Consider the following 20,091-nt stretch of genomic DNA (forward strand, 5'->3'; position numbering starts at 1 on the left):
GGTATGTGATCTGGTCTAACGGCAACCTTTATATAATACAATACATTTTCAATGCGACGGGAAAGTAAGCATGCTGGTTGTGCATCCATTTCATAGGAAAGTGTCAATAAAAATGTATGAGAAAGAAGCAAAACCAGTCCTCATTTCAGCACTGAAGCGCCCCTGTCACCTCTTTAGAGGGCCCCCTAGTTTGTTTGTAAACCCATAAATGACAGCTTCTTCTTTGCCTTTTTTTTAATACCCATATTTAGTTTTTGTTACAATCATGGTGTTCTTGGGTAGCTAAGCCGTCCAACTTGGGAATTATTTTAGATAAAATAACTCTACGTTATTCAGAGTTTATGCTTGCATTAGCGTCACCTACCAAGATCAGAGCCCTTTGGCTCCAACCCCTAAGGAGAGGGACGTCTACTGGATGTTGGTTCAGGTGGTATTCTTCAGCCATGTCGATGATCCTAGCTAGGGGCCAATTAGGTCGAGGAGAAGGTCTTGGCACGCCTTTAGAGACCTCTCCATACGCTTTCTAGGGTCTCTGCCCATTTTGAATAGGAATGTTATCAGTTCTGGGTCAATGTTATGGGTTAGGCATACTTTATCCAGAATGACAGGTCTAGAGCATTTAGTTCATAGGCGATTGCATGTTTCTCTTTCCAGTGGGTTCCTTAACCACTTTTTAATAAATGTGCCCACATAGTCTTGGGGGTCACCATTCCGCACTTCTAGTGTTTTTAATGTTATTGGGCGAGAAAATTTCTTGACCTAGAGGGTCCAGTATTAGGTCCTTAGATGTGGAGGGGATCTCTTTGTTAAGGAGACCGTCATCATCCAGGTCCCGCTGTTCTAGATCGAATATGTATCAGTGCAGTAGCTCCTCTTTTGAGAGTTGGTTTCTTCCAGTGCATTTTCTCGAGCCTTTCTTAGGCTAGTGCTAGTAACCGTGAGGCTTTGTGCACTCATTAGGTTTGTGTCGCGTAGGACATCAATCATATTTGAGGGGCTTAGACCTCCACTGTTTCTTGAGGTGCTTAGACCTCCTTTTAAATTTGAGGTGCTTAGACCTGATCCAGCGGGTTACCAGCAACAAGTAATCTAACACCACATACTCACCTGGGCCCATAAATTCATTCGCATCGCACTGGGAATAACCACTGGGGTAAAGTTTTGTAATTCTCTAGATTAGTTATCTCTAGTCCCTAACTAATCTTTCACTGATCAGAGTTCTTTCCTCTTGTCAATGGACCAAACTAGTTGATGGCGAAATTACATAAAGATTTCAAATATACCTACACATTCAAAATGATCACAGAGTCAGGATGTAGTTTAAATTTTATCTCAGATTTATTCATGTGAAGCACTTACACAGTACAGTACAAACTCCATTTCTCAAAAGAAGGAAGATTCAAATAAACAATTAAAATGCATTCATTTATACTTTGTAATGACAATGCATGAAAGGGAGAGGATAGAGAGAAAATTACCTAAGCGCATACACAGATATATTTATAGTTACCTAGAATGGTGTGAAAGCCAACTCCCAGGCCTAGGAATTGGAAGGGGTTCCCCAGGAAGTATCTGGCGAACAAAGACTTCAGGACAGGAATTAGGACAGGAATCTGGGACAGGACAGACGACCTCTTTATCACCGACGCTTGCGTAGCACCTCTCTCTGACACTCTCTTCCTCCTCGAGATTCTTCCGAGATCTTCTTCTAAATTAATTTGCTTATGATAATTGGTTCAGCAATTCGATTCTTCTTCAGCATCACTCGTCACTCCGACAGCATCCCGGTCTCAATGCTCTGTGCTTCTCAATGCCCCTTCTCACTAATAACTAGTTCTACCACAATTATACCTTTCTGTATGCTGGTACCACCCATTAATGTTTCAAACTTATGAAAATACTAACTCTGATTGGTCAGTTAAGATAGGGGTTCATCACACCATGCTTACAGGGAGGGGGGGGTCAGGAAAAGGGCCGGAGACCATAGATTGGAAGCCTTTGTCCTTCTACACTTTAAAGGGAACCTGAAATATGTTAACACCAAAGGAAATTTAAAACCAGTTAATACAATACAGGATTGAATCAGGTATACTAATATTATATGAAAAATAAGAGATAAGTTGAATTATATATTGTTAGAGTTAAAGGTCTGTTACTTAGGCAAAGATAAGTGTAGGTACTCATCTGTGTGGAGCTGCATTTAAAAGAGGAAGTTTGTACTGAATGCATGCCTATTATAACCTAGCTGGACTATGTTCTAGAACAAATCTATATTGTGATGTAATACTTTAAAGTGGCTGTGGGGAGTTGGCATTAAAGGATTAATGCATATGGGTAGCCGCCGGTCTTGTAATGAATCCTAACCACTAACTTCAATGAGAAGTGATGGAGCGAGGTTCAGAATAATATTTTGTTCTGACTCGCGAAGTTAAACTTCCATAATATAATAGTATTAATCAGTGTGTGTTGAAATGTACTAATCAACCTAGTTTAAAATGCATTACATGACACAAGGGATTAACATATGTGCTTTATGTTGCAACTGCAAGTTCGTAAAAAAATAATGAATTAACTTTGTCTATTGTCTTTGTCAGTATTAAATGCGGCTGTTTAAATATTAGCATGTACTTATTTTGTGTGCCTATGTAAAGTCTTTTTGTCTTATATGTGGCATGAGTTTGTAAACTCTATGTGCTTCAGCTTATGCTAGGTAACTTTGATTAATGGGTTAATGATTAGTAAAGGGGGTGGGTAACAGAAGGGTTATCAATACTCTAATTAATTGATGTCTTGTGTTTCTTTGAATACTAGTTTTCCCTGAGAGGGGCCTAAGGCCTGAGGCCTAGTGTTTTGAAAATGGGTGTTTGGAATCCTATCGTGAAGAGCTGAGCACAGTGAAACAAATAAATAAATTGGTTGTGCAAGATGAGCTCTGCAAGTGACAAAATCAAGGACACACAGGATGAGACAGACCTGCCAAGCCAAGGAAGCAACGGACTGTTTCAAATTATTGTTGCATTTCCGAGAAAGTTAATGCTCCCATGAGAAAGTGGACAATGGTGTCTTAGAAAAGTTTAACTTTGGATTGAAAAGGAGGTGACCTCATCTGGACTGACATCTGTCAGCCAATCCGAACTCTGGATGGTTGAGAAAGAAATACTTTTCGGTGAGATTAGCTAGTTAGAAAGGTATAAAAACTTAGCCATAACATGGGTGGGGGCTGCTCACTTACCGAATCCAGAAGGGCGTGACGTGCTGACGGACATTTGGCGCACGTAAGAATAATAGGCTTAAATGACTTTAACTTTTAGATGGAGTGAGTTTAGACAGGGAAAAATAAAACTTAGGGTTTGAGAAACTGATCATTTACTTTAACTCATGCTGATTAATGATTCTTTAATTGTCGGTCTAATATGCTTTTCCTCTTTTAATGCTGCTTTATTGTTAATAAAATTGTGATTTATTAAAGAAGATGCTTATTCTTGAAAAACAGAATTAATAAATTAGATTTTGAAACGACAAGCTGGTCTTGTTTATTCATGGTCTAGTTACCATCAGATTGATCCATTTACCTAAGTGACTTAATTAAAATGTTATTTGCATAAAATCCATGGTAAAAGATGATAAACTGCAGATGTATATAAACGTGTAAATAGTTTTTGAATAGGTTCTGTTTAATTAGGTCACATGATTCAGCTGCCCAAAGTTTGTCTCAGTAGTTTATGGGCCTTGTGAGAGTTTTAAAAATAATGGTGAGTATTATGGTGAAGGGTAATGTTGTTGAGACAGATTTTCTTTAGGGGCGCTGCATCAATTTCTTGGTAGCAGAGGATGGTTACTATGGTAACAGACATGCTACATGGTAATTACATAGGATAGATATTTGGATGGATAATTGGATGGATTATACCAAAGATGATGGTGTTTTAGCATGGCCGGAAGACGGATCATTTAATATGAAGGTTTTGAAAAACTTGAGAGAAAAAATGATGCCTCTTGTGCCAAAGCCTAGACCTACTCAATTTGAAGCTTTAGTTGAATGGGAGGATGAGATGTTTGAACTTGTACGAGAAAACAGTGGTATAACAAGAAGTCCAAAGTTAGACATTAATAGGGAAACCCATGAAGATAGAATGCGTTGTTGGAGACAAGCGGACATGTGTGATGGTTTGTACCCAGTAAGAGAGATGGTTACTGAAGTACAAGGTCAAAAGAATACCCAAAAGAAAAATAATAATGTTGAAGAAAGTGATTTAGAAAATTCTGTTTTAGAAAAGATTTTAATTACAAATCGGAAAAAGCCTCCTCCTTATCAACCAGCTTGTTCATGGTCTTCCCCAATGATTCCTCCAAGAATTACTCCAAGTGCACCACCTAGAGAAGTTAGTAATGAAGGATCTCCTAGATTATACCCGAATAATGCAAATACTCCTGAAAGAGTAGAAACCAGAACTAATTCTAGCATATCTGGTGAAAATAGTAATATTGCTGAAACTCCAGTTCGCAGAAATGAAAACCCAAGAAAGGTAATAAGTACGGAAGGTTTTGGGGAAATGCCAAATACTTCAGAATATTTACGAGCAAAAGAAGAATTAATACAGCAGTTAACTAAAAGTATGGAAGCAGTAACAGTTCCAGTAACAATTGGTCCTGTTCAGCCAGTGTTTGATCAAAGAGAAGTTAGACACTCAGCTTTAACTATTTCATTAAATGCAGAAATTCAGAAAGTGGCTGGAAAATTTTATTCAGATTTGTCAGAAATTCACCGAGACAGGACAATGATGATGCCTGATTTAACTTTTAATCAAAGTCCGTTATGTAGAACACCAACTGGTGCAGAATCTGATGCAGAGTCACCTGAAAAGAGTATAAATAAAATAGATTTAACGCATACCCCAAAGACTCCAGAAACTAAATTACTTGATGTTGCAAAATTAACAGCAGATTTGGAGGAATTCATTATTGGCACAATTGGACCTGACAATTTAAAGCAATATCAGGATGATGAATTGTTGTTTATTTGCAAAAGCATACAGTGGAAAACGAAAACAAAGTATGATCAATTAGAAGAATTAGCTGTTGAGTTGGAGATTGATTTGAGTAGACAGAAAGAGTTATAGAGTGGATTTCTCTGAAAAAGACATTGAAAGCATGAATACCAATGGAAGAATAATTCATATAAAAGAATTAATTGTGTATTTAAAAAGATTAGGAGATTTAAGCAAATGGAGAGTAAAATGGACAAAGAAAAGAGAGGAAGAAAGAAGAGAAAGAGGGGAAATAGCAAATCAGTTCCCGATGAGAGAAATAGCAGGAGGTGGGTATGTGCATGTCCCTTGGACAAGACAGGACATTTTATTATTCACTAATGATTTCCCTCGGTTGAGAGAAAAGCCTGTAGAATGGTATCAACAGGTGGATAGATTTATCAAAGTTTCTAAGGTTCTGTGGATTGATCTTGATGGATTCTTTGACATTGTTGTCCCATCAGATCTATGGACAGAATGTAAAGTTTCTGTAAGTTGACCAAAAGTGGAACCTGCACGAGATAGTGTAACAGGTGCACCATCATGAGATGTTATGGAGTTGTATGATAAAGTAATTTATTGGTTGAAAAACAAGATTCCCCCGAAAGAAGTTGAATGGGTTAAAATAGATAGAACAAATCAGGAACCAAAAGAAACAGTACATTCATTTTATGAAAGGTTACTGTTGGTTTTTAAACAGTACAGTGGCTATGACAAATTAAGTGAAAAGGACATGAGCCACTTTATATACAGGTTTGTTTATGGTTTAGGACCTGAAATTGGTGATATGATTAGAAACGGTATAGTTGGTTGGCAATCACTTTCAGTTGATGACATTTTGAGAAAAGCAAAATACTGTAGTGATGAGATAGATGCGAAGCAAAAGAAGTTAAAAGAAAAGGCTATGTGGGCACAAGTAAAGGTAGCTGAACAGCAGATTGCAAATTCAGAAAATAATAATGTTAATCAGAATCAAGGTAAATTTAAAGGTAATTATAATAAACCAAAGTTTAATGTGAACATTGAAGAGCTCAAGCAGAAATTACCATGTTTTAATTGCGGCGAAATTGGACACTGGAAGCGTGAATGTAAAAATCTGCCCAGAAATTTTAAAAATGCATCATTGAATCCACAGATGCAGAATGAGATAAAACTGCAGCAACAGCTACAGCAACAGCTACAGCGCAGGTTGTGAATCAGCAGAGTCAGATTCCACAACCACCACTTCCAAATTGTGTGAATGTGCAGAGATACAATACAGAGACGGGATTCTGAGATGGTGATCAGGTAAACAGGTCGCAAAGAGTGAATGTGCAAAATGTTTCTCAACAATATTTGCTGAATGATAATGGAGGGAGTGATTTTGAAGATTACTTATGACGGTGCCTGAGAGAGGAGGAAGAGTGTGTGCTTGGAGCCACTCTTGAGGTAGATCAGTCTGGTCCATTTGTAAATGGGAAAGTGAATGATGTAGAAATCACTTTTCTTGTGGACACAGGTGCTACCCGTTCTACTGTTAGATCAGTGGAAATAGAAAACCTGCCTCTCTCTGGGGACACCATCCAAGTAGTTGGTGTAGCTAATCAGCAAATTAAAACAGATTTAACAGAACCTGTAAAAATTGAAATTGGTAAATTTAAAGACAAGCATAGATTTGTAGTTTGTAACAGCAGTCCTGTAAACCTGTTAGGGAGGGATATTTTGTGTAAAATGAATTGCAAAATATATTGCTCACCGGATGGTATAGAGCTACAAACACTTGAAGAAGATGGGTTATACACGTTAACAATGTTAATGGTTGAAGCAGAGGAAAGTAAATTATTTCCTGCATTTGATAAAGATAATCTTCCAGAAGAGTTAAAAGAAACAGTTAATGCTAAAATTTGGGATTTGACAGGATGTGAAATGGGTTTGATGAAAAATGTAAACCCAGTAAAAATTACAGTAAAACAAGGAGTAGATTTTCCAAACATTCCTGAGTATAAAATGAAGGCAGAGACTATTGAAGGTGTCATACCTGTGATTGACAAGTTCATAAATCAGGGTGTTTTAAAAGAGATTGAAAGCAGTCCATGTAATTCACCGATTATGGGGATTAAAAAGCCAAATGGAACTTTCAGGATTGTTCAAGACCTGAGAAAGGTTAATCAAATAGTTGTTCCATGTTGCCCAGTTGTTCCAAACCCTGCAGTAATTCTTTATCAGATTCCGCATGATGCAGAATGGTATACAGTCATTGACCTTTGCAATGCGTTCTTTACTGTTCCATTGCAGCCAGATAGCCAGCAAATTTTAGCGTTTAGTTTTCAGGATAACATATTAGCATGGTGTCATATCCCACAAGGGTATACAGAGAGTCCATCTATCTTTAATCAGTTGCTAAAGAAATCCCTGGAAAATCTAGATTTACCTGGAAAATCAACATTGGTTCAATACATTGATGACCTGCTAGTAGCAGCAAAAACACGAGATAACTGTGTGACAGATACCATTACTCTTTTGAATCATCTGGCAGATGAGGGTCATAAAGTATCCCCTGCAAAATTACAGTTTTGCAAACAAGAAGTGAAATATCTTGATCACAGGATTGCAAAAGGAATCAGGCAGGTGACAATTGAGAGAATTAAAACGATTCAGGGAATGCAACCACCAAAAACACAGAGACAGATGAGAATGTTTTTGGGAATGATTGGTTATTGTCGCCAATGGATTAGTGGGTTTTTAGTAATTGCAAAACCACTTCAGAGACTGACAAAGGCAGACATAAAAGATCCAATTATTCTGACACAAACTGAGTTAGAAACTTTCGAAAAGCTAAAAAGAAGTCTGTGTGAAGCTCCAGCTTTGGGTATGCCAGATTATGAGAAGGGATTTGAGCTGTATTGCAGTGAAAGAGAAGGTTGTGCATTGTCAGTTTTAATTCAGAGACATGGAAAACTGGGAAAAATTGCCTATTTCTCAGCAGTTCTTGATCCAGTTGCAAAAGCATTACCAGACTGCTTAAAAGCAGTGGCTGCAACCAGTGTAAGTCTTGAGCAAAGTGAAGGAATCATAATGGGATTTCCTGTGAAAGTCTATGTATCTCATTCGGTTGAAATTCTCCTTACTAGAAGCAAAACACAGCACCTGACAAGTAACAGGTTAACTAAATATGAAAAAACTATTCTGGGATCAGATAATGTCTCAATAGCAAGGTGTATAAATTTAAATCCTTCCACATTGTTGCCTGATGGAACTGTAACAGAAATTAGAAATGAAAATGACATTGATCATGAGTGATTGGATGTTTTAGAATATTGTACTAAACCCAGGCAGGATATTAAAGATGTTCCATTGCCAGAGTCAGATTTTATTTACTTTGTTGATGGATCGTGTTTAAGAACTGAAGAATGTGTTTTGAGAGCAGCATATTTTGTCTGCACAGTTGCAGATGTAGTTGAGGCTTCCTGTCTCGAAGGAATTCGTTCAGCTCAAGAGGCAGAATTGATTGCTTTGATTCGTGCTTGTGAAAGAGCAAAAGGAATAAGAATCACCATAGTGACTGATAGTCAGTATGGATATGGTGTAGTTCATGACTATGGCCAGCTTTGGTCACAAAGAGGTTATCTAACTTCTGCGGGATCTCCAATAAGAAATGCAAAATTGATCAAAAGATTGATCGATGGCATTCAGTTACCAGAAAAAATTGCTGTCGTGAAATGTGTTGCACACAAAAAAGGAAATGCTTATATAACGAAAGTAAATGCTTATGCAGATATAATTGCTAAACACTGTGCAATACACAATTATTCAATCAAGCGGGAACAAATGATGAACATGTTTTGAATTCACTTATGCTAACATCTGTAGTTGAGACATGGCAAGGAGTTAAAGAATTGCAAGATGAGGCAGACGATGAGGAGAAAAACTCATAGTTAAGAGCAGGTTGCAGACAGCGAGAGGAAGATGAGATTTGGGTTTACAAAGATGACAGGCCAGTTATGCCAAATAGCATGATTGCTGACATGGCTAGAATGTATCATGGTCCAGGACATATTGGAAGGGATTCTATGATCAGGTTATTTAGGCAGACATGGTTCACCCCAAAATTCAGAATAATTGCAGAATCTTTTTGTCAAAGATGCTTAGTTTGTCAACAAATGAACCCAAACAGAAAAATGGTTGTGAGCATGGGAACCATAAGACGGGAGAGTGGTCCTTTTACCAGGTTGCAAATGGATTTCATTGACATGCCACCCCACAACAAGCTGAGGTATGTACTTGTAATAGTCTGTTTGTTTTCAAGATGGGTGGAAGTGTTCCCAACACGTCACAATGATTCAGTGACAGTTGCAAAATTGCTTTTAAGGGAGATCATACCAAGGTACGGTTTTCCAGTGACTGTTGAAAGTGATCGTGGGACGCATTTTGAAAACAGATTGTTACAAATGATTTGTGAAGCATTGAATATAAAACAGAAGTTACACTGTGCCTACAGACCGGAAGCATCAGGAGTGGTTGAGCAAGTGAATGGTACTATCAAGAATAGAATAGCAAAAATGTGCTTAGCTACAGGAGTAAAGTGGACTGATGCACTCCCACTTGTTTTGATGTCTTTGAGAAGTACTCCTGATAAAAAGACAGGTTTGAGTCCTCATGACATTGTCATGAGTAGAGTCATGAGACAAGCATTTGTACCTGTTGGAAAGCTAATGAGTATAAATGATAGCGTCATCTTGGAATATTGTAAGAACCTTTCTGACGTAGTGACTTCTGTGTTCCACCAGGTGGGAACTGATGTAACTGCAAGAGACAAAGTAAAAGCTCATGATCTGTTACCAGGAGACTGGGTGAGGACAAAAATACACCAGAGAAGAAATTGTCTGGTACCCTGGTGGCAAAAAGCAAGACAGGTGATTCTTGTCACAACAAATGCAGTAAAGTGCAAAGGATTGAAGAGGTGGATTCACGCTAGTCACACCATTCGTGTGCCAACACCTGAAAATCCTGATGAAGGTGATACTACAACTGATTCAGATTCTGAAGAAGAACATGAAAGAAATCCAGATCCTGAAGATTGACAAGAAGGTCGACATCTGGAAAGTTCATCTGCGAATGAAGCATTAAATGAAAATTATGTAGAAATAGTGATACTAGACTTGGATGATGAAGAAAATCTGCTAGAAAAAGAAGCAGAAGAGTCTGATCAAGTGGAAATTCAAAATCAGGAGAGTATTGAAAAGCAGATTGGAAACTCTGAATGCAGGAACGGAATTCCTGAACCTGGGAAGTTGGAAGACATTGCAGAAGAAGAAGAAGACGAAGTTCCGAGTACCAGCTATAAGGATGATGTTCCTAACAGAGTGAAGCTGCCGAGTAAAGAAGAGCCTAGATTTGGAATTGAAATATCGGAAACAGATTCAGATGAGAGTGATGAAGATTCTCAAATAAGAAACTTTAGAAAAAGAGCTTGGAGAACAGAGTGTAACACATCTGAACCAAAGAAGAAATTACCAAGAAAAGGTGATAATTGGCCTAATGAAAATGAGGGCCTAAAATTCAAATTTGTGAACAGATCAAAAGAGCAGGTGAATGAAGTCACTAGTCAGAAAAGTGATTCTGATTAGAAAATTCAAACAGGAAAGAAAATAGAAGTGATCAATAGTAGAGTAAAAAGTTTGTAAAGCCAAATCAGAAGTACAAGTCCCCTGAGTGGACTTATATAATCATCCCACCTGTGGTGGAGGTGAATAGTAGTAGTCAGGAAGATTTAGATGACACGAGTGGGAATGATTAAAGTAATCTCTGTAAAATTTTGAGGATTTGTTTTTGGCATAAGGCTGAAGAAATTGTGTTAGGTGACACAAGGTCGATGAAATTGTGTTAGTTGAAAAAATACATTTGATGTAAGACGCAAGGTCGAAGAAGAGCTGTTAGAAAGTAGGGTTTTCTTTTAAAAAAATTAAATAAAATCAAAAATAGGGGGGTGTTGTAGAAATATTTAGAAAATTTTGAAATTAAAAATTTTTGATTTTTGTTTTCTTTGAAAGGCTCTTATTCTGAGTAAATAATAACTCAAGATGTTCTATTTTGAGAAGATGTTGCAAGATGTCTTTCATTTGTGTGGTTTTATTAATCCTGGTCTGGTTAGTTTTAGCTGTCATTTTCCCTTTTGGAATTGACAAGGAAGTGTATAAAGTTAATATGACAAGCAAAGCTAAGGCTAAACAAGATAATCATGGTACAGCAAGGACAACTAACAGAGTTATTTATCACAAGCCAGAGATCCACCAAGATAGATCTGTTGGTGATTTTTCCAGTAATACTTTCTCAAGACTTCTTTCTGAATATGTTAGAGTAATGGATGTTAAGGATTGCTACAATTGTGTGAAACTACCTGCTTCTGTTTCGGAGGGGGTGCCTTATAACATGCTTCCCCTTACTTATGGCATCACATGCAGTGTAATACCTAGTCTATTTTATCAAACAGGTAGTTTAGAGTACTATTATTCCAATTACGATGAGATTTTTGCAAATTTGAAAGTTGCCAAAAGTTTGAATAAGCATAAACAAGCTAAGTAGATAAGGGAATTTTTCATTGTTACAAATGAACTAACATATGAATATGCTTTTAGAAACAATTTAACTTGTAAGTTGAGAACTGAAGAAAAGTCTTTCTTGAATTTGGTTGAAGAGAGAAGAGCAATTTATAAAAGAAATGAAATGTTGAAGCAAACCAAATCAAAGTTTTGGCAAGTTGAGGATGAAAAACTTAATGATAGATCATCAGAAAATGTTGCTATTCATATAGATAAACCAGTTAGTGGAAAGCTTTGCATTAGAAGAGACAATACGCTCTTTGACAATTACTTTGTGGGTGCAAGTCAGTGTGAGGATACTTTTGGGTGGATGGGGATTCAAAGGTGGCAAAAATCCAATTTTTCCTGGAATTTATTTTGTATGTGGAGACAAGGCTTACTACAATCTCCCAGACCACTGGTATGGGACTTGCTTTGTTGGTTTAGTCTTCCCAAAACATTTTCATGTAGACTGAAATGAAAAGGGTTCATTTGAGATAAGCAATGATCTGAGTAGATACAAAAGAGAAAGTTTCTCAGAAATTTTGGGAGATATTTTTGGTGCAGTAATACCTTTTGTGGGTATAACCCTGAATGCAGTTAAAATCAGAAAATTATCCACAATTGTTGACAGACTGTCCACTGATACTGCTGGTGGTTTTCAGTTGGTGGATACTGAGATTATTGCCATGAGAACGATGGTTATGCAGAATCGTCTTGCTTTAGACATTCTCCTAGCAAAAGAGGGAGGAGTCTGTGGAATTTTACATGTCCAGCATTGCTGCACATATATTCCAGATAAGAGTCAGAATATTGAGATGTACATTAAGAACATTACAGAGCTTCATTCAGAGATAGTTCCTTCAGAAGATGAGGATTTTTCAGAACGCCTGAGCAAAAGATTTGCAGCAATCAAAACCTGGTTTCAGGAGATAGGTAGTTCAATTTTAGGCAAAATACTGACCTTTATTAGTCATAGTCTTTGTGATACTTTTGTTGAAAATCAGTTGCATGTTACACAAGAGAAAGAAATATCTAAGGGAAAAGAAGAGGATTTACAAGCTCAGAAAGGAACAAGAAACGGAGATTGAATTAGAGGAGTTTTTCAGATCACAGTATGAGAGTTACAAGCAGAAGCAGAATCAAGACTCTAGAGATACTAATACAGTGAAATTCAAAACATGTTTTGGGATTAAAAAAAAATTGAAATTTTGGGTGTAGTTTGGTGATTTTGAAATCACCAGATGAGGGAGTTGATGGAGCGAGGTTCAGAATAATATTTTGTTCTGACTCGCGAAGTTAAACTTCCATAATATAATAGTATTAATCAGTGTGTGTTGAAATGTACTAATCAACCTAGTTTAAAATGCATTACATGACACAAGGGATTAACATATGTGCTTTATGTTGCAACTGCAAGTTCGTAAAAAAATTATGAATTAACTTTGTCTATTGTCTTTGTCAGTATTAAATGCGGCTGTTTAAATAATGGCATGTGCTAATTTTGTGTGCTTATGTTAAGTCTTTTTGTCTTATATGTGGCATGAGTTTGTAAACTCTAAGTGCTTCAGCTTATTCTAGGTAACTTCGATTAATGGGTTAATGATTAGTAAAGGGGGTGGGTAACAGAAGGGTTATCAATACTCTAATTATTTGATGTCTTGTGTTTCTTTGAATACTATTTTTCCACGAGAGGGGCCTAAGGCCTGAGGCCTTGTGTTTTGAAAATGGGTGTTTGGAATCCTGTCGTGAAGAGCTGAGCACAGTGAAACAAATAAAATAAATTGGTTGTGCAAGATGAGCTCTGCAAGTGACAAAATCAAGGACACACAGGATGTGGCAGACCTGCCAAGGAAGCAACGGACTGTTTCAAATTATTGTTGCATTTACGAGGAAGTTAATGCTCCCATGAGAAAGTGGACAATGGTGTCTTAGAAAAGTTTAACTTTGGATTGAAAAGGAGGTGACCTCATATGGACTGACATCTGTCAGCCAATCCGAACTCTGGATGGTTGAGAAAGAAATACTTTTCGGTGAGATTAGCTAGTTAGAAAGGTATAAAAACTTAGCCCTAACATGGGTGGGGGCTGCTCACTTACCGAATCCAGAAGGGCGTGACGTGCTGACGGACATTTGGCACACGTAAGAATAATAGGCTTAAATGACTTTAACTTTTAGATGGAGTGAGTTTAGACAGGGAAAAATAGAACTTAGGGTTTGAGAAACTGATCATTTACTTTAACTCATGCTGATTAATGATTCTTTGAATTGTCGGTCTAATATGCTTTTCCGCTTTTAATGCTGCTTTATTGTACTGGGGTGAATGTATGACATTGTTCTGCATTTTGTCCATCAATTGTTCTTTTTGGAATGCTTGTCAAATTTGATTTTTTTCCGGAAAATAAAATGCCAACTCAAAATGTTTTCATTTTCTTTTTTTTTATTATATTTTCTTCAAAGGTAATTACTTGTTTTTACTTATGCAAATCTCTTGGCAGATCCTAATCTTAAATAATAAAAATGTTTAAATGTGCATTATAATGGCCGTTGGAAGCCAAAAAGTGCATGACAAACGAATTTATCTAGAAAAACTATGGCAACATAATAAATATTGTGTACACTACATAAAGGAAATACTTACTGTGTATAGATGGAACTAGGTGCTAAATAAGCACCATAGGATTGCCATATTCAGCCAATGCTCACAGAGGATTACAAATAATAGGAACAAACCATAGAGGATCAGAAGAGCAGCAGCCATATTACACAAATAAAACAAAATCCTACCTGTGTGTTTGAGCAGCGCATCGGCATAAAAGCTAAACTGACTAGAGAAACTCAGAATGCATCTAAAAATTGCCAAATCTCACAACAGTTTTCACAAACTTGTAAGTTAGGGAAGGAAACAGAGGATGATTTCAACAGCAGCGATGCCCCACCTGTTTTAAGGTGGCAGGTGTATACCACTGTAAACACTGGCAGTGTCAGGGCCTGCAGGCTTTGCTCCTCCATTAGGGAGGTTACCCTGGAGCTCCTTGGCTCGAGTCACACGCTATGGGAGCCTGTAGAGTTAGAATGCAGAAGGGAAGCTAAAGGTAGGCAGGAGAGTAAGCAATGGGAGCAACACATCTGGGTGAGACAACAGGTCTGTCAAAAGACAGCTGAGACCCCTAAAAGAAAGCTGCAATATCACTGAGATATTTTTCAACCCAAAATCCACCTTTAAATGTTTCATCAAATGTACGTAAAGTCTGAGTAATGATAACGAGCTGAGTAAACACAAAACAGGTGATAAGTGCTTTGGAAGGCCAAGGGGGAGAGCAATAACCTTGAATACTTTCCCTTCACCCATCTCTTTTCTCTTGAAATGCGGGGGGTTGAAAAAGTATATTATTTAAAACAATGGTTGACCTCATCCCTTGCTGCAGTTCAGTGGTGGACAACAGCAACAAACCTTTTGATGCTAAATCCCACGAGGAGGTGGGGTGAAGTAGAGACAGACCCCACTTCCTCAACCAGGAAAAATATTGAATGCCCTCTCCACAGGGGGTATTCTGCCAGGACCTTCTAAAATGGTTTGAAATGTATGTATTCTTATCGCTGAACATTTGTTTCAAACACCAATTAGCCACAGTTGAACGTCCTTGCGTTGTCCCACCATTTCTGGATCTGAAATATATTCTGGGGTCAATGCAATTATCCAATCGAGAATGGATCATAGTAATTGAGTCAACTTAGGTACACCAGAAATAACTCATTCACAGCCATACTAACTAATGGATAGAAAAAGTGGGTACATATTTTCATCACTATCAACTTCACTTGTTACTTATCAGCAACAGAATTGTGTTTGAACATCGTATTCTAGCTGTAAAATCCAAATGGTATTCACATATATGAAACATATCATCAAACTTATTTCTGTTAGTCATCCTTCACCTGAGTAATGTAAGGTCAGGGACCAAGGCATTTTCTGTGGAAGCACTCAGACCCTGGAATTCTATTCTATTTCAACTATGCTAACAGCCATTGCTGATCACTTTTAAGGAAAAACAAAAAGGCTGGCGGTTCCAGCTATGGTGTAGCAGTGTGATCAAAGGGTTGTGTGATGTTCCTTTTTCGTCGGAGTTTTATCTAGCGCAAACTTGATCCAAAGGTATGAGAGCTCTTTACATAAGCACCAGTTGCGATTCATTTTTGTTGGGCATGGAAAGTAAAGTGTTGTATAGCGTTTAAGGACCCTAGTGTAATTTTCCCGATTCATGCCCTTATATAGGTATAAAATACCGTATCCTTATATAGGCATAGAAATCATAACCATATTAAGACATAGCTCAAGTAGTCCTAATACGGCTTGGCTACTTTCACTAGTTCCGAAAGTCTACAATGAATTCTTGGAAAAACCCACCTTTAGCAGTCAGGGACTTCCCCCTGCATGAATATTAAGTTATCCAAGAAATCATGGAGTTTTCAGAGAATTAAGTCTCTGCTGACGTTTTTATGCCCAATCTTACGTCAAACTCGGCACCTTCAAGGTATAAATATGCCCACACTTGTCCAAACAAACTAACGGTGGTTTGGAGCAGTTCGACTATCTACTTGCCCGACACACCCTGCTGCAGCAAGTGCCGAAGGAAGCCGACCCTCCAGCTGACGCACTGAGAGACACTGTACTTTCTCCTGCCGAAAAATCCAGCTCCAGTGTTTCCAGGCTACACTTGCGGGTTTATTTATTTATTTATTGCATTTATACAGCGCAACAGCTACCCATAGGTTTCCCGGCGCTAGGGAACGCAAAAGAACTGAAAAAACTAAAGGAATTATTGATTAAACAACCACGTTTTTACATCTTTACGAAATTTGAGGTAGTGTTGTTGAGTGCGTAAGTGATCGGAAAGAGAATTCCAAAGTGAAGGTGCCAAACAAGAAAAGGAGTGTCCACCCATTCTGACTCGTCTAATCCTAGGGATTTTAAATTGGCACTGATTAGATGATCGAAGTAGGCGGGAGGGTCGATAATGATGTACCAAGGCCTATAGGTAATGAGGAGCTTAGCCAGAATTAATTTTGTGCATATAGCATAATGCTTTGAATTTGGCACGGTTGTTGGTCCGAAGCCAGCGAAGATCACGCAATGAGGCTGAGATGGAAGTTCTGGCAGGGAGTTTACAAAGCAGTCGGGCAGCAGAGTTTTGAACAGTCTGTAACCTATGTAATACTTCCTTGCTTGCACCCAGATATAACACATTCCCATAGTCCAATCTTGATGATATAAGAGCATGGACTACAGTTTTCTTGCTGGGAAATCGAGTCCTGAGAGAGAGATACAAGACCTCCTACATTCTACAACCAAGGTACGGAGCTGGTTAGATCCTAAGAAAATTCTTGGAATAGATTCTTGGGAAATAATACTAAAACTAGGCTACACCCTACTTACTTCTTCCCTTGTACTAGACCTTGGTTAGGTACACCGGGGTAGGCGGATTTTAGAAGCACCAGTTGAGTACTTTTAGTCCTTATTTATCACTGTATGTATTTTATGCATTGTAGGTATCTTATGGCTTAGAAACCATATCATGCTTTTACAATATTATTTTATAATACTCTTCGTACTGTACACTTTGTACTTTACCGCAAGTATTACGATCGCAGCAGTTCATTTCTTATGCTTGAGAAAGAAGACTGTTCAATAAATACCCTTTTATTGAAAACGCCCGTCTCTCTATTTCTCTGCACCCCATGTGAAACGAAGCATGCACGATTGACTGAGTGAAATAACTATCTATTGTTTCCGCGACTCTAGAGATATATTTCTTATTCTTGGGGAACAAAGTTGTCATGTTTTAAGCAGTTGTCAGAAACTAATCCCTTCTTGTTGATTCGAGAAAGTTTCTAGTGACCTCTGAGCTAGCTGGCACACACACAATTAAGTTGAGTATATTCAGTAGAGACCTAGTCGACTTCAGTCCTACGTCTAAACTACAGGATACACTATTCCAATGTGCAGAGCCTATTGGGATCATAGGAACTACACTACAAAAGTGATTTGCCAAGAATCACAGGATGATGAGCGTCCCTGCTGATACTGGTACCTGGTTCTCCAGCTTCGAGGGCGACAGCTCTAGGCGCAAGGCCACATCCTGCGTAAACCATTGACCATCACCAGGTATAAAGATCCTGCAGGAAATTAGGCAGTCAATGGAAAAACCTCTGCCTATATGGGAGTTACCGTACACAGTAAAAATAGAATATTTTGAAATCAGCAACATCCTCTACTGAACAGAATAGGCCGTTACCAGCCAGAGGTCATCACCCCTAAGAAAGTTGCTATTATACATAATTGAACAAATCACTTCATCTTCCCTGCCTTAAAAATAAAAATGTATGTGAAGTTGTGTAATATAACTGGTTCTCAAGTAAAGTGGACATAACTTCCAGTCGGGTCTAATTCATGCTATTTAAAAATGCAAAAGAAAAGGAAATTGTACCTCAATCACATCAAGAGGCGCAGAAAGAGACTAATTAAGTTAAATTAATCTGTACTTGGGCCATGATCCACACTGAGACAAGGAAGTGACAGCATCCCAAGGGCTGCCGAATTAGAAGGCAGACAACAAGAGTGATAATAGTACTAAAAAATAGTAAGTGATGGGCCCCTTTTTATATAGTTTTTATTTTTTCAGATACAATAGATTGTCGCCATAGCACGCTGCCTGCAGGCTAGACTAAATGGACTACCAACCCCCCCTTAAAACGTATTCCAAATAAAACTGAATTTCTTCTAAATCTCTCCAAAAAAGTCCAACCTCCCTATACAAGAGTGGCTGGTATCTGTCTCATCCCTGAACTGCAATCAGCCATTGTGTTGTATGCCAAATTAATGGCTTCTATCCTTGACCACCATCTAGACCTCCACATGCAAACCTCAACAATAGTCAAAAGCGCAAGCATCATCTAAGACTGCTCTGGATCCCTGAGCAGTTAATTCCTGAGCAAGTCATGAAACCAGTGTTCCAGGCACTTGTTCTTTCTAAACTAGATTATGGTATATCACTCTTCTCTGGTCTCCCTAAAGTGCATCTAGCGCCTGTGAGAGCAGTGTTGCACACATCTACCCATTTTGTGAAATTCAACCACATCTCTCTTATTCTGTGCACCCCGCAATGGCTCCCCTTAATGCAAGAACCCTCATTTAAAACTACATGCATTACTCAAAGTCCTCCACAACTCCACTCCCTCCTACTTGGTTAGAAAAATTAAATTCTTTGAAGCTAATTGAGAACCAAGAAACACTGAGTCCTTTCTACTTGACTCTCCAATATGTAGGCAATAATGTTACCAGAGACAAGCACTCTCTGGTGTAAAACAAGACTGGAACTCCCTCCCACCAGCCATTTGCACAACCTACTGTTTGTCTACATTCAAAAGTGAACTCAAAATCCTCCTATTTAGGAAACATATTGGTTAAAGTGTAGATCATTGCCCGCATCTTCTATACTGGCTTGATATCTCTTTCCAGTTACATAATATTTGCTCTCCTGCTCACTTGGTTACTTGTTGCTGACTTACTGTGAAGGTAACCTACTTCTGATCCTTTAACATCCCTGCTGGTATGAGCTGTTTGTACCTTGCTTTTCTTGTGTTAATACGTTGTTTTATGATGTTTGTTAACCAGAACTCTCTTGTACAGCTTTAATGCCTTTGGGTGCTATAGAAAAAACACAAAAATTAATAACATAGCAATTCACTGTGAATAAATGTGAAAGGATGTTTTTCCATATTAAATGTTTCTATTTCATTGACATTAATAAGTAAACAAGCAAATGCTATTAATTGTATATTAGTAATGTTTAGATTGAATATAGTTCATGTAGGCCTATGCTTAGTATGGCTAATGTCTGGGTGCCACCTTGTTTCATGTCATGTGTATTCTAGCTCTAGATTAAGCTGAAATCCAAATTAACAAACGTGATCAGTCTTTAGTTTCTTTCCCATGTGAATTGTTTTTGTTTACATGATAACTGTAGAATGTCCTAATTAATTGCAACAGAACACATACACTGACTGGTCTGATGTAACCCGTTTTGTTGCAGATAACTGTAACTTGAAGTATGCTTAGAAAAGCTGTAATGGCAGAAGTCATAAATCCGTTGGCGAACCCAATTTTGAACCTTTCGTTGAGTCAGGGAGTGGTCCCGCAGGCCTGGAAGCAAGCAATGGTCATTCCTTTGCTTAAGAAGCCTGGGCTTGACCCGGAGGTCTTGGCCAACTACAGGCCTATTTCTCTCCTCCCTGCGCTCACAAAGATTCTGGAGAAGCATGTACACATGGAGCTCTCTAATTATTTAGAATCCCATAATGTACTACACCCTACTCAATCTGGCTTCCGCCCTAACCTAAGTACCGAGACGGCGCTCTTGGAGGTATCGGAAGCCATAAAGGAGGTTCTTGATTCAGGGGGCAAAGCCATGCTTGTCATGTTGGACCTGTCGGCGGCCTTTGACACC

The sequence above is a fragment of the Lissotriton helveticus genome, chromosome 11 (genome assembly GCF_964261635.1).
Source record: "Lissotriton helveticus chromosome 11, aLisHel1.1, whole genome shotgun sequence".
In the NCBI taxonomy this organism is placed as follows: domain Eukaryota; kingdom Metazoa; phylum Chordata; class Amphibia; order Caudata; family Salamandridae; genus Lissotriton; species Lissotriton helveticus.